The sequence below is a fragment of the Hypomesus nipponensis genome, chromosome 9 (assembly GCF_054491055.1).
Source record: "Hypomesus nipponensis isolate SF chromosome 9, ASM5449105v1, whole genome shotgun sequence".
In the NCBI taxonomy this organism is placed as follows: domain Eukaryota; kingdom Metazoa; phylum Chordata; class Actinopteri; order Osmeriformes; family Osmeridae; genus Hypomesus; species Hypomesus nipponensis.
In genome coordinates, this window is record NC_140369.1 from 21,927,130 (window position 1) to 21,941,894 (window position 14,765).

A 14,765-nucleotide genomic window follows, 5' to 3' on the forward strand; every position below is an offset into this window, starting at 1 on the left:
ATGATTCTCAAAGGAAGTATCAATGATTGTGGTGAATGGCCTATGGCGCCACTTTATCTCATCCTTCCTGGTTACTGTAATCTGCTCATGGACATCTTCCTCTCTGTTCACAGTAATCTCTTCCTGATCCTCTGTCACTACACTTTCTTCTATCTCAACCTCAGCTACCACCTCAAGTTCTTCAAGCATGCATGGAACCTCTTCACTGTCACTTTTCTCTCTCCCTCATCCTATCCAATAACAAAACAATTTGATTTATAACTATTTTTCCATAGTCTCACTTGTGACATATATTTTATGCAATTTACATATTATATAAGGCATACAACTTTGTACTATATTCTCAACATCTACACTTACCCTCTCTTTTTCCTGCTCTTATCTTCCTAATTTCCTGAATCCAAGCAGTAAAGATCAGATAACTGTCCATTTACAAGGTGATCTAGGAAGTCTGCGACTTTATACTCTAAAAGCACATGTGTGATAAAATGGGTTATATACCTAATATACGTATATATATATACAATATAAATCAATTGTGAATTCATAGTTTAGCTATGAAATGCTTATAGGTATTTTTTTCTTTGCAAGTAGACACAGACTAAATGTGTGCTGGCTAATATCTCTTGACTCCCGATGTCCATTGGGATGGACATTAAACTTCTAAAAAATCCTGTAACTCAATTAAATGGAATATTGTCAAAATAACTTGAAATATTAACACTTGAAATGGTTAAAATTATGCTGAGAGAAAATGTATTAGGTTAGCGTGAACATTAATTAACATTTTTAATGAAATATAGGCACTTACTCCTCCCTCTCTTGAGCTTCAGAGCCATGCTTGTCTTGTCTGAAGCGCTCTCAGATCAAGTCAAAGGTCATTGCACCATTGTGATTGGATAATAAGGAACCAATGAATGATAAGCATCATTCAAATAATGAAATCACAGATTTTCTATTGGTTTAGACCCAGAAATATGCAATGTCCATTCCAATGGACGCCAGGTCTGAAGGGGCTAGAGAAGCTAAAGCAGGAAGGTCTTCTGGCTCTTCCCCAGCATAAACCTTTAGTCTGGCCTGTGCACCCGTCGCCCTGACCTCTGTGGTAATGAAGTCTTTTGAGCGCCTGGTGCTGGCACACCTTAAAGCCATCACAGACCCTCTACTGGACCCCCTGCAGTTTGCCTACAGAGCCAACAGGTCTGTGGACGATGCAGTTAACATGGCCCTCCACATCACCCTACAGCACCTGGACTCCCCAGCATCCTACGCCAGGATCCTGTTTGTGGACTTCAGCTCTGCCTTTAATACCATCATCCCCGCTCTGCTTCAGGACAAGCTCTCCCAGCTGAACGTGCCTGATTCCACCTGCAGGTGGATCACAGACTTCCTGTCTGACAGGAAGCAGTACGTTAAGCTGGGAACACAAGTCTCTGATTCCCGGTCCATCAGCACTGGATCTCCCCAGGGCTGCGTCCTTTCTCCTCTACTCTTCTCCCTGTACACCAACAGCTGCACCTCCAGTCATCCGTCCGTGAAACTCCTGAAGTTTGCGGACGACACCACCCTCATTGGGCTCATCTCTGGTGGAGACGAGTCTGATTATAGGTGGGAAGCAGACAACCTGGTGACCTGGTGCAGCCAGAACAACCTAGAGCTCAATGCCCTCAAGACAGTGGAGATGGTTGTGGACTTCAGGAAGAACACAGCCCCACTCACCCCCATCACCCTGTGTGACTCCCCAGTCAACACTGTGGAGTCCTTCCGCTTCCTGGGCACTATCCTCTCCCAGGACCTCAAGTGGGAACTGAACATCAGCTCCCTCACCAAGAAAGCACAACAGAGGATGTACTTCCTGCTGCAGCTGAAGAAATTCAACCTGCCAAAGACAATGATGGTGCACTTCTACACAGCCATCATTGAGTCCATCCTCACCTCCTCCATCACCACCTGGTACGCTGCTGCCACTGCCAAGGACAAGAGCAGGCTGCAGCGTATCATCCGCACTGCAGAGAAGGTGATTGGCTGCAATCTGCCTTCCCTCGAGGACCTGCACACCTCGAGGACCGTGAAACGGGCGAAGAAGATTGTGGCTGACTACTCCCACCCTGGACACTCCCTGTTTCAGTCCCTACCCTCTGGCAGAAGGCTGCAGTCCATCAGGACCAAAACCTCATGCCATACAAACAGTTTCTTCCCTTCTGCTGTTGGCCTACTCAACAAGGCCAAAGCTCACACTGACTGAATGTCCTCAAAAACGTTTTACTTTTTGCACTACACTCAACTCCTGTAATATTTGTATTTTATATTGTAAATTGGCAACTTATATTCTACTTTATTGTATATTTTATTTTTGTTGTATTCCACTTAGTATTGCTAGTTTATGTATCCTTAGTATAGTTAGACCACATATTTAAATTTAAGATTCCTATATGTTTACTGTATGCACCTTCCTGTCAAAGCAAATTCCTTGTCTGTGCAAACTTTCATGGCAAATAAAGCCCATTCTGATTCTGATTCTGCAGCATTATGCCATTTCAGTTCCTCCAATAGTTCCACTTCTTTTTTCTTTTCCTCTAATCTCCTTTTTCTTGCAGAGCTTTCTGCTACAAACAGAGCCTTTTGCCTTGCCTTCTCTGCTTCCATCGCTTTTTCATCTGCTTCTGGCTCAGCGGTCACTCTTTTCTCCTCTGTTCCTGAATCTCCTCCTCATATTGACGTTGAGATTTCATGATTTTAAGCACCTCTTGAGTTGCTGCCACTTCGGCTGCCGCTTGCTGCCTTTTCTGTGCTGACTTGAGAGAGGTCCGATCGGAAAACTGGGAAGCAGAAAAGGATTGCAGAGAAGCGATGGTAGACTCTGTGAGACTAAACACTGAGTCAGTCTTAGGCCAGGGTATGTCTTCTGGATCACCAGCAGCATTAATGCAGCACTGAGCCTTTTCATTTGCCGTCTTTGTGATGGCATTACATGAGTCATTTTTTCTTCTAATTTCAAAGTCAGGCACTGCAATAGCTCTGATTTGATCATAAATGATGTTAACATCAACGTGATGGGCATTAAGGGTAGTGACAACTTCAGAAATAAACTCTGGATCTTCTTTGTGTTTAATGGATCTTTTTAATCCATTGATATTATACTTCCACCTTGTATATGTGCATTCAAAGTCTCTTCTTAGATTATTCAGTTTAGCATCTTGCAACACCTTTCCCTTTTCAGTGTGCGTGTGCGTTGACTTTTCCGAACGTCTATGGTTTCAACTGAATCATCAACATCTGGGCTTTTGTGTGTCTGTTGAATTTGTGTAGACTCTTCAATTTGTTTATCTTCATCAACTTGTTCCTTATTCGTATCTTGTGGGTCAGGAAGATTTGCCTTTTCACTAGTGTCTGACATGTTAAATTACTATCTGGTGTCAAAATTAATCTTTTAAGCTAACTTGCTATTAAACTAGCGTATGAAATTGCATCAGTAGGCTATTCAATAAACTGCAATGTTAATGTTTGAACATTAAACTTAATGTGTCAGTTAAGGCGAATGTGAATTGAAATATAAATGAAATCTGAGTTTAAATAGTCTAAACGGGAGCAGTGTTAGACTAGGTTACAATGCAATATCACATTGAGATGTTAACATTTAACACAACATTTAACATTTAACATAGCATAGCATCCAAGTCAGACTAGGCTACGATGGAAGTCCAGTGTAACACAGCAATAGCAACTAGCATTCAATATTCACACATTAGTCAAAGCAACTTCAAAATGGCAAATCGTAGAAATACCCTTGAAACAATTTGATGCAGTCGATATCCGTTAATCTTAGAACGCACGGGAGGACGTGAGATTGAAAGTTCCAACAACAGTTCACAGAGGCTACTTGCGCGACTAACAAGACACCAACCTTAAGTGCTTGCTTGTTTGCTTAGCCTTACTTGTCTGCTAGCTGCTTTAGTCCTTCAAACGACTTGATCCTGGAATGCGTTACTTCTTTGCCGAACACGAAAGGTTTCTCATTTGCTTGGCGACCTCAACGTGCAGGTAACTTCTGATCCTCGACTTCACCGAAGTGTTCTACTATGCCGCCATACATCCAAGGTGGTTCTTTGTACTGATGTTCTTTATTGCGCCGACAAAGATTGACACCAAAACAGTGTCAGTGCGTGTCCACTGCAGCGACGCGAATCGCTTGCCATCGCTCGCCTACCCACAGCTCACCACGCTCGGGGGCGTTTCAAACAGATTCATGTAGAATGTAGTTCTCTAAAGTCACTGTTGTAGTTGTAATGGCCAAGTGTACAGACTTGGGTTTACCTACTCGCAACATCGATCAAAATACAACTTGTATAAAAAATACAAAACTGTTTAATAGACATACACGTTGACATGTGTAAAAAACGTTTTATTATATTACTCAGTCTCTGCTAATCTGTCGATACGATAGGGAGTTCCAGCCGGGCTAGCTAGCTAGCTTGTTACTACAGAACAAAGTTATGTAATGTCACTAAACTGAATTAGAAAGTACAAGCACCAACAACTTCGGCAACCATGCGCCATGCTTCGTTTTTTTAAAATTAACATCTCTGTACGAATACAGCTATGTATCGTACAGGACTGGGTAAGCAGCAACACAAACGATTAGTTTCTCCTCCACCTTGAAACCTAGAAAGCTAGAAATGTTTACTATGGTTGCTACGTTACGAGAAACGAGAAAACACTCCGATTGGCCATCGCTAGCGAAAATCGCTCCTCATTTGCATAAAGTTGAGAAAATCTCAACTCTGTCGCGTCGCCTCGCTACCCACAATGCACCACGCAAGCGATTCGCCTGGCTTCATAGAAAATGAATGGAAAACATGTTGTCGCTTGCATGTGTCGCTGCAGTGTGAACGCACTGTAACGGAGCGACGCGAATCGCTTGCCATCGCTCGCCTTCCCACAGTGCACCACGCTCGGGGGCGTGTCGACAGAATAATGCAGAGTTGTAGTTCTCTAAAGTCACTGCTGTAGTTCGTATAATGTCACGGCAAAGTGTGCAGACAAAATACAACTTTTACACACATTAGGAAAAAATCCGATATGCTTTCTAGATCTGACCACACCCTGTATTCAGAACAAACAAATTAAATTCCCTCCCGCTCTTTATATATTTTTAGTGGCAATACATTGGTATAAATACAGGTGCTCTCCATCAATATTCTATCATTCATCATGAATAACGTCCAGAGGATTACTCTCATTGCCCTGCTCTACTGCCGGAGAAGACCCCGCCGACGCTTCTGGGTTCATCCCATTCGCCGTTTGCGGGTAACCAACGGAGCTTATCACCGGCTGGTTCAGGAGCTGCAACTGGACGACGACTTGTTCCAGCGGTACTTCAGGCTAAACCGGGCCAAGTTCGATGACCTGCTGACCAGAGTGGGACCCCGGATAGAGAGGCTAAACACCTCTATCCGCGAGGCGATCAGCCCAGCTGAACGCCTCGCTATTTGTCTACGGTGAGCTTTAATAGCCTTTATGGTAAACAATTAATATTTCAGTGTTGTCAGACTAAAATATTGTGTAGTTATTTTATATGCATTAAATTGTATGTATGGTATTTCTTTGTAGATACCTTGCCACGGGGGATTCGTTCATGACGATCAGCTTCAGTTTTCGTGTGGGCGCAAGCACTGTGGCAGGTGTTGTTGGGACTGTGTCTCAGGCCATTTGGGACTGCCTGGTGGAGGAGTACATGCCTGTGCCAACCAAGCAGGACTGGAGGGACATTGCTGCAGGTTTCCTTCAGAGGTGGAACTTCCCAAACTGCCTGGGCTCCATTGATGGCAAGCATGTAGTCATCCAGGCCCCTCACAGCTCAGGGTCACTGTTCCACAGTTACAAGGGGACATTCTCCTCCTTGCAGTTGTAGACGCCGACTGCATGTTCCGGGTCATCAATGTCGGTGGCTATGGACGGAACAGTGACGGCGGGACCCTGGGGAACTCTGCGTTTGGTGAGGCCCTGAAAGATGGAACCCTGGACCTCCCAGAGAACTGCATCCTCCCTGGAGCAGAGCCACGTGGACCACTGCCACATGTCTTCGTGGGTGATGAGGCCTTTCCTCTACGGAGCAACCTCATGCGCCCCTTCCCTGGGACAAACCTCGTCAGGGAGAAGAGGATGTTCAATTACCGCCTCAGCCGTGCCAGGTTGACAGTCGAGTGTGCGTTTGGTATTCTCTCCAGCCAGTGGAGAATGTATCGGCGTGTCATTGGTGTCAACCTGGCAAAAGCGGAGGCCTGTGTGAAGGCCACCTGCATCCTCCACAACTTCATCCGGAGATCCAGGAGAGGGGCCACTGGATCTGCAGAAGCCAGTCCTGACCAGGAGTCAGCAGGTCTCAAGGAGGCTCCACGACTGGGCAGCAACAATGCTGCACGTGCAGCAATTCACATGAGGGATGCATTCACTGCCTATTTCAATGCAGAAGGTGCAGTGTCCTGGCAGCAATCAGTTGTGCAGCCCATGTCATCAAGAAACAAAGGCTCTTTTAAGAGCCACCCACATTAATCAGCAAAAGGCAAACAGTTCCAGAATGTTCTTTTCATAAAATATGAGCTTAATATGAGTTGTTTTTCTTATCATTATACATTTTCACTGTAAATAATAGTATCTTAATACCTAACAGCCCAATCCAATAAAAGGAACACACAGTTTTGTCAGTGACAATTTTTGTTTTATTACACATCACTGTGTGGCTTGCATCTCTGCCTCAAAAAACAAGCGGTGAATATTAAATTTCAATTCTGACCGCTTAGCTGGTGGCAGTCTTTTCAGGGCAGGGAGAAGGCTTTTAAAAAACAGCTCATCCTCGTCCTCTGCTTGAGGTGGTGGAAGAGGAGCTGCGGCAGGTGTCTGTGCCATCTCCAAAGCACCAAGCATCCTCTCCTCAAATGCCGACAGCCTCACTTTGCGCACCCTCTTTCGGCCAGAGGATGCTGGGGGCTGGCTGGTGGTTGCTGCTGCTCTGGCCTCACTGGCAGGGGTTCCTTGCTCACCTGGCTCGCTGTATGGCTGTGTGGCTGTCTGCCCTATTTCATCCTCACTGACCTGGCTGACTGAGGATGTGGTAGCAGGCCTCTGGAAGTTGCTGCTGGAGTCCCTGTACTCCATAAATGGAGCCAGGAACCCCATGACAGCAGCATACTTCCAGGGTTTGTGACTAGTCAGGCCTGCTCCACTCCTTCCCAACTCTTTCTCCTTGTTCCTTTCCCTCTTGTAGCTGTCTCTTAAATTTTTTTTATTTTTTTTTGCAATCCTCAGCTAGAAAGACATTTGAAAATTGTTTAATAGACATACATGTTGACATATGTAAACACGTTTTATTATATTACTCGAAGTGTCTGCTAATCTGTCGATACAACGGCTAATTAGCTACCTCTAGTTACCACAGAACGAAGTTACTTAATGTGAATAGACTGAATTACAAAATACCCACCAGTAGCACCGACAATTTCGGCAACCTTGCGCCATGCATCATTTTTTATATTAACGTCTCTGTACGAATACAGAGACATGTCATAGAGTACTGGGTACCCAGCCACACAAACAATCAGTTTCTCCTCCATCTTGAAACCTAGAAAGCTAGAAATGTTCACCGTGGTTGCTACGTTACGAGAAGACAAGCAAACACTCCGATTGGCCATCGCTAGCGAAAATCACTCCTCATTTGCATAAAGTTGAGAAAATCTCAACTGTCGCGTTGCGTCGCTACCCACAATGTACCACGCAAGCGATTCGCATGGCTCCATTAAAAATGAATGGGAAACATGTTGTCGCTCGCATCGCGTCGCTGCAGTGTGAACGCACCGTAAAAGTGGATGGATATACTGCTTGTACCGTCTTCTTCAATTAGCTCAACCTTAAACATGCGAACATCAATTATTTTATATGCTTCACAGAAAGTGACATACCACATGTGTGATTGCTCAAGATGCCACATAGTAGAGAAACAATATAAAACTAGTGACTGCAATTACAGTCCGTTTAAAACTACTTTGTCATATCTAGTGACACATAGTGATAATAGTTCAGAGAATACTTGTATGAATATTGGCGAGTGCTTGGGTGGCTAATATATAATGACAAAAAGTATTGATTTGGTTTTGAGCTCTATAGCAAAATATTCATATGAGGTGAATTCACCTAGCTCAGTAATTTTGAACAATAGTTCACAGGAGAAAATAGCTGCGACTCCTCCACCTTTTTTGGATTTCCTAGAAACTTGGTGGAAGTTGTAATCTGGCGGACACACTTCTATCAAAGTTGCTGTTGCCGTGTTGTTGTTTAGCTTTCTTGTGTTCTTGTAGTTGTTTAGGTTTCTGTTTAACAGATGCAGTCTAATTTGTTTTATTTGACCTGATCATTAACTAGAAATGTTTTGTTTTTTAGTGATCTAACATTTAGAAGGGCCAGTTTCATCTGTGGGGTATTAACAGATAAAATAGGGGTTGATAAATCTGTTTAAAGAATATGTATAGTTCTGTGACTTCTAACACTAGTTTTAGGTTTGTAACCAGGGTTCTAAATTAACACCCGCTAACCCGCCAAATGGGGGTTAAAATTCATTTTGGCGGGTGTTAATAAAAACTCACTAGCCAGTTTGGCCAGTGATACGAGGCATTACATGAATGATACATAAGGCTCTGTTCTCGGCATGGTTCTCGGTCATTTATCCCCCTGGCAGTACTTCCTGAGTTTCCTATGAACACTGTGCCGTAATGCTACGTGATAACGTTTTATACGCCCATTGGCTGCACGCAGTTGAAATGAAACCGGCACGAGAAACCGTGGAAACGAACGGAGCGTCCACCAGAAAAACACAAGGAAGGAGTCAAATGAAGCATAGCGGATCACAGGAGGTAATAACAGTTAGCTAGAGTAGTAGAAGTAGAGTAGGAATAAAAAGTTTACTTAATGTGGCGGTGGTTAGGACAAAGTTCTGGGGGCGAGAAGAGGAACGAGGCAGGGGATGAGGATATTGATATCACTAGAGAAACGAAGAAAAGAAAATGTAATGAAATGGCTGATGGGTAGAGAATGGCTTGTGTTTGACAATGAAAATGTTGTCATGTTTTGTAAGGATTGCCGCATGTAGTCTACGCATAAGAAAAATTATGTTGATTACTGACACAGTCTAGTGTAATGTAAATACACTGTTCTTAATAAAGAGTATATTAGGTCAGTTTAATTAAAGCCTGCTTAGGACAAAACGTTACTGTAAATCAGGGCTGCCAACTCTCATGCATTGGCGGTGAGACACACGCATTTCAAACATTTCACACACTCTCACGCCACACCTTCTATATCTCACGCTGAAAAGACAAAGGCAACCAAGTAGCCCTGTTAACGTTGTAAACAGGGCCGTGATGGGTAATCGGGATAGTTCCCGGTGGGCCGTTTCACTTTTGGGCAGGTCGAAGACTTTTTGTTGTTGAAATTTGTCACGTTAGTATTATCTATCTTTTCTTAAAGTAGGCAACACACGTTCCGCATTTTGACACCTCAGCCTCTCCATGGATTGTACCATGTGAGGGAGTTCTCCCCTCCCAAATGGAGTTGGTTGGGTCTATAGCCCGTCTTTTCCAAAACTTTTGGGCCGGGGGGCCCTATCACGATACGCGTCAGCGAGGATGGATGGGAGCAGGGCCAGAGTGATGGCATCACTAAGGTTTTACCAATTGAAAAAGGTCAATGTTTATTTTATTCAAAAAAAAAGAATTGTCACGCGCTATGCGCGCTCGCATTACGTGTGGTGGTTCCCATCTTGCATCACATCGAACCCATACATCCTAGGTTTGGGCTAAGCCCGGAATGTTTACAAAGTCTGGCTCCGTGCCTGATTAGCATTCTGATCGTTAGCAGTCAAAAAAAATGTAACAATATAAATAATAATACGATCCCTTTCTGTAATCATGATCATGAAAAGGCTGCATCCGGCCCTGTTTGGTATACAAAAAAGTGGGCGGGGGGGGGGGCACCAATACCAAATCCCACTCAAAGGTTTTTGCAAAAGTTGGCAGCCCTGTGTAAATGCACGGGCAGGAGTCAATCTCATCATGATTCGAATGGACGTTTTAGCCATTTACAATAAATCGTGTCCTTACTTAGTCACGTGTTGGTGATTTCACATACCCTTGCATCATACTTCTGTGCTTCATTTTACTTCATTTTGTGTTTTTCATGCCAACAATGTTAATAAAATGATCAAATGCATTCAGTGAAACTCATAATTGTTCTTATTTTCACCGGGAAGAATTCGGCTAGTGGAAATTCTGATTGGCTGGTAACTTTAGAATGTTACCAGTCAAATTGGCTGGTGATCCAAAAAGTTAATTTAGAACCCTGTTTGTAACCATGCATTTTACCATGCCATTTTCTGTTTGTGATGATGACCGGTATGTTTAATGAAATAGCATGGTGGCTGTCCTTGCGTAGCTTGTCTTTGGGAAAGTCTATGTCACTGAGCTGTTCCATCACAAGGGAATTCATCCGGGGGGGGGGGGGGGGGGGGGGGCAGATCTTTGCAAGGCCCATGTCCTTGCAGGAGGCTGTTTGAATGTTCTGTTCCATGGGAGGTTGTTTGGGATGTGTCAGTCAGCTTAGACACAACAGGGATAGGGGGAGCAACTTGATTTGTGGTCAGGAGCACGTGACTGATGTTTGCTGTTAGTATTTGAGATCCTCTACGGTTTGGGTGGAGTCCGTCAGCTTGAAAACGGTCTGCACAGTTCCAGAACACATTGAAATTATCGATATATCTCAGTTTGTGTGCCAGACAGACAGATGCCAACCATGTGTTAAAAGATAGTAGTCGACTGAAGGCTTCTTTTCCTCTTCGAAAGCCTGCAATTGGTCCACTGATAAATACATCTTGATATCTGTTGAGTGTGTTCAGTAGCTGGGTGAAATATTTTTTAAGTATCTCAGTGCCAGTTTTCTTGTGTAGGATATCAAACGAGCCAGTGTGGATGATAATCTTAGGGTTGTTTGGTTTATTGTTGAGGATTGTTAGTACCTCTGACGACAGTTCCTCGACAGATGTGTTGCTAAGACAAATATTTTCTGTCTTTGCCAGTTTAACATGTTGTTGGGAAAATTGAAGATGTAGCACATTTATCCTGTATAAGAATGATTCTGTGTTCAGCATTCCTTGTGTGTAGAGAGAGGCCTACCCCCAAATCTGAACTTTGGGGAACACGAGGCATATGTAAACAAGGTGACCTGGGCTGACCACTCTCTCTTACTGGAGAGGCCATAAAAGATGTCTGGCCTTATCTTTGTCGGGTGAATCATGTGGTCAAGCTTACAGGGGTCAGAAGGCACACACACTCAAACACGCACGCACACACGCGCGCCAGGTCTATGCAAGGAGCCAATGAAGAAGAGCAATGGAACATTTGCATGCCTTTGTCTTAACCAATGACTGTAAAGAGCGGTTCTGCTTAAATAGCTAGCTAGCACAACATGCTAGCGGACAAACTTTGTATTGCGATCAGACTTTGTCTCCTTGCTGGCAAGCATTAAACTATTGTACTTTCTTTGAATCCGACGACTCTGTGCATTACTTGAGAAATTATCCTAACAAATTGGTCCTTCGAGCCGGATCTCAATATCTTTTTCCGCTGTCCAGGGTCGGGACCGAATCCGTGCACGGCAGGGGTTTCTAAACTCCTGATAAAAAGACCTTGCAGCTAATTGCTGTTTCTCAAAGGCCGGTCCCACTGGAGGTTGGTAAAGAAGTGACGAGATTAAAAGAATAGCCTGAGGCACAGTCTCGTTGAATTTCAAGGTGAGAACAAGATTTGTGTTTTATTTTTACTAATATGTTTAAGGCCAAATTGATTTAAAAATGCCATAGTGTAGTCGTTAAAGGTGCACTCTGGTCCTTATCTGCTAAGATCTGGTTAAAGCCCAGTGCAGCAAGTAGGGCGTCATATTTACTGAGATCCGTGATCTGTGACGCATTGGGAGCAGAAAGATCGGTGAAGTAAATAGACAGTAGGTTTTGCTAAGAATATGGCGCCGGGAGATCCGGGAAACAGAATCAGTTACGGCCTGACCGACCAGAACTGAGATATTTGAAACATATCTGAGTTTGGTGGTAGTTAAATACCTAACCAGATTATTGCTGATTTATGTGGGAATGCCATTGCAGTAAAACTGAGGGATGAAATACTCCGCTGTGAAGTTGTACACTAAAACTCTAAATGGATCCTGACCTGTAAATGTATATTGGTTGAATTTGACACATAATAACTGATTGTTATTGCTGATGAATTGGGAATTGTAATTTACACATGGTAAAGGCGTTTGACATGCCATTAGAGAGTGGAGTTCTGCATTAGTGCGTTTATTGTTGCTGAGATGTAATTGTTTTGATAGATCTGGGTCTGGTGGTAGACACGTGCCTTACAAACATGTGTTATTAAATCCTAGCCAAACGAACAGGTTGAGGCCTGGGCGACCAGGACTCAGATATATGTGTGAACAAAAGATAGGACTTTTCAGTGTACAATGCAGAATTTGAACTCTCGATTTTTAAGTTAAAGTTAAATTAGACGTGCAGTTCTATCACCTACATTTGCTTAATTCAGATCCAGTTGTGAGATAGTGAAGACTAATCACAGAGTCATACTCGCTAAGATGTGGTGCCGGAGTCCGGGAAGCAGCGTTAGTAACCTATTTTACTAAGTTCTGTAGAATACCAGTGAAGCGGGTAAGCTGTCCACAGCCTGTGAGAAGGCTACAGGTAAAAGATATCTCCGTGCGCCCGTAAAAAAGATCCAGTCTGAAGGACTGAAGTGTATACAAGGGGAAATAATTCGCGATTGTTGTTAAGGCCTAATTTTTATGTTGTTATTAAAATAGTACTAAGAGTTGATAGAATTGTAAATATCGAGGTTCTATATAAATATAACCATGGTTAATTGTTTTAAAAGTTGTACATTGGAAGTGTGAAATGCTTAGAGATATGGAAACCAAAATTCGGGTTCAATGGTGAAATTGAAGTTTGAATTCCGTTTTTGGGGTTAAAGAGTGAGGAGAATGTGGTAATTTGTCTCAAATGAGTCTCAAAGAAGGCTGACATGATTCTAGGAAATTGCCAGTCCGCTGTCTGTTGAATAATGTCAGAAAAATTGCCAGAAAGACAGCGCTTGGATCGGAAAGATCAAGGCTGTGGTTTCGTGAGTGTCCAGAGAGACAGGAAAAATCGCAAAGGTATTTGTCATAGTTTACAGACAGAATCAACAGCGATGGCGGCGGGTACAGGCTAGTAAAGGAATTGCAGCTTGACATATGAGATCAGAGATGAGTAACCGCATGACGCATGCGCAGAGAAATTGAGAGATTGAAAAAGACGCAAATTTAGAGAAATAGGCGAATTTGATATTAATTTGGTGATTTTTTAAACATGTTACGTGATGAGTATTTTGAAATATTTGCTAACAAGGTTTTTGGTTGTTTGAGTACATTTTACATGAGTTTCAGAAATTCCGAGGAAAGGTGACTCCAGAGGGTAATTCTGCATAATTATGTGAGTATTAAGGCTGAAAGATGTATCCGTTTGGATGAATTCGAAGTTTGGTGGTTAACAAATGCGTGATCAACATTTGTTGTAATTCCTAGCCAAACAGGGAGGTTTTTGGAGCCTTTCCGACCAGAACTTGTATTTATAAGCGGCATATCTGTGTGAAGGTATTCAATAAGAATGCAGAAATTACACCCCTGGTTTATACATTGGTTCTAATACATACAATCAGAAGAGTTATAGAGCAAAATTAAGTGAATAGAAGGTAAACGCCAACCATATGTGTTGTTCAAAGAAAAATACGTTTTTGCTTTGTTCCAGAGCGCACTGTTTGTTTGATTCGAGTTTGAAGCGGGCGCTGATGGAAACAATGTGATAGATTTGAGTTATTAAAAATTAAGAGTAATTGAGAAAGTAACAAGAGTGTTGCATTAAATCATAATACAAACTATAAAATATTAAAATTCAATATTTTCATTTAGGGTTTTTGGTCCGCAAAATTGAGATTTGAAGAATTGTCCGTGCATTACGCATGCCGAGGGCACAATGGCTGGTAAATATAAGAATATTCAAAGGAGTATTCTGTATTACTTTCTTTGATAAGACTTTTGAGAAGTTAAAGAATACGGTTTTGTTTTACGGGCTTATTTTACTCTTGTTAAATTGTGAATTTAAAGGTTTAAAACAGAAAAAGGGAGAATTTATATTTTCTTTTGTCTTAAGGGCATTGTTTGGTTGACGTGATTACGGAGCGAAATACTGGCATGAGTGACTTAGGTCTAGGAGCAGTTAACTTTCCGAACATTGATTTGATAAAACAACATTATGATAACGATAGTTTAAAGCAAATTAAAATGTGGCTCAGAGAATTAGTAGAAGGCTAATTTTGAAATCAAAAGTGAGATTTAGTCAATAATGGCAACCTTGGGTGTTATGGGAACTTATGGGAAGTTTGTGTTTACACAGGAAGGTTGTTTTTATTTGGCAAAGGAATGTGTTTTGTTTATTGGTTCAAACACATTGATGTTCTGAAAAGGGAACTATCGCATATACTTTAGGTATATGGGAAAACATTTTAAGTCAAAATAGTCAAATCTAGGGTTTTTAAGAGTTTTGATAAAGGTATTGGATGCAATTTGGTTACAAATGAGAAAGAGAAAATAACTAAAATATACTTTTATTTTGAGTTTGA